The following is a 1446-nucleotide window of genomic DNA, read 5'->3' on the forward strand; positions in this document are numbered from 1 at the left end:
CCCCCCCCCCCCCCCCCCCCCGCAACGTCTGATCTTAAGCGCTACATTTTATTCAGCAACCAGGAAGCCTGAATTCCAGCACCTCCTCCCGTCCAGGGAAACCGCAGCCTTATTCCAGTTTTTTGGCACTAACAGGGGCCCAGGAGTCCAATTCTCTCTCCCCCAAATACCTCTCTCCTGCACCCAGGCGTGGGAACTCAGAAATCTGGGCCCCAAACACCAGACCGCCAGCACCCCTCTACCCTCCCCCGTGCCTGCAGAGGCTTTTCACATTCACGCCCCAGCGCTCTGCCCCTCTGGCCAATTTCTAAACATACCTGACTACTTTTGGGGGGAGCTGGGGACCTAATCTCTGGGTCTCCGGGAAATAAAGCTGGGGAATGAAGAGGGCTCCGAGGGAGGAGGGATTCCCTCCCTCCAATTCCCTCAGGCTCAACTGCCAACAGAGCAATGACCCCTGGCTTCTGCCGCAGCCAGGCTACCCTGCTCTGGGGGTTCTAAATTGGAAGGGGGTGCGAGTGTTCCTTAAAGGGACCCCGAAGAGGTCGCAGCGCAGTCTCTCGCTCTACCCCTCTCACTCCTATAAGAAACTTAGAAGGCGACCTGGACGATTGCTATTGATCTGTAACTTGCCGACGCCACTTCTAGGGCAGAAACACAAACGAGAAAACTACAACTCCCATGAGGCAAAGGGGCCAAGATGGTGCGGAAGTTACGTCATCTTACCCCGGACCGACGGGGAGTTGTAGTTCTCTTTGAAAGTCTCCGTACCGCTTTCGCCTAAATTTTAGGCCCTAAAAGGCAGGAAATGTGTCGTCAAGAATCGGAGCTTCCGCGAAAAGGAGGCAAGCCTTTCGAGAAAAGGCGAGCGACTTCGACAAGGGGCGGGGCCACGAGGCAAGAACCGAGCGGGCGGGAGCTAGCGTGGACCAATCAGATAGCGGGAGGCGGGTCTTCGGCGGGGAAAGTGGGCGGGGCCTGGGGGGAAATCGCCTAGAACGCAACGGAGGTCCCAGCCCGGGAGAACGCCCTCTGCGGAGAAGGAGAGGTGAGGGGCCGGGGTCTCTAGACGCCTGGGTCCCAGGAAGGAGGGGCGGTGGGGGACTAGAGGGGCTGGAGGCTGAGATCCGGAGGAAGACGGGCTGGGCACCAGCTCTCCGAGGTCCCAGGATAAAAGGGGGCTGGGGGCTTGGATCGACCCAGACCTGAAATCCGTGAGTGAGCGAAGAGGGTGCAGGGAGCCCGGACGCTTGGGTCTGAGGAAGGAAAGGCCGGAGGCTCGTTCCGGGATGTTGGGTCCCGGGAAACGAGACGCTTTGATTCTTGACTCTTGGGAGGAAGAAGAGCGTGCGGCGCTGCGGGCCTGACCTCTGGGGCCAGGGAAGGAGGCGGCTTGGGACAGACATTCTCCACTCTCCGCCCGCACAGGTCACGCCGCCATGCCTC

At 60.0% G+C, this 1446-nt stretch overlaps 1 protein-coding gene across 4 annotated transcripts in view; it reads right to left on the reverse strand.

Annotated features, from left to right (window-relative positions):
* TULP2 (tubby like protein 2) overlaps positions 1 to 858 on the reverse strand; it is an 8832-nt gene extending 7974 nt beyond the window's left edge. For 2 of the 4 annotated variants that reach the window (XM_014550475.1, XM_005879496.2), the window contains exon 1: positions 318 to 597. The gene's annotated coding sequence lies outside the window, so the exon portion shown is untranslated. Of the gene's footprint in view, positions 1 to 170; positions 279 to 317; positions 598 to 726 lie in introns of those variants that run through there. The other 2 variants (XM_005879495.2, XM_005879497.2) reach the window with 2 other exon arrangements.
* Between the last annotated feature and the right edge of the window lie 588 nt (positions 859 to 1446).

This window comes from Myotis brandtii, unplaced genomic scaffold, assembly GCF_000412655.1.
Source record: "Myotis brandtii unplaced genomic scaffold, ASM41265v1 scaffold601, whole genome shotgun sequence".
Lineage (NCBI taxonomy): Eukaryota > Metazoa > Chordata > Mammalia > Chiroptera > Vespertilionidae > Myotis > Myotis brandtii.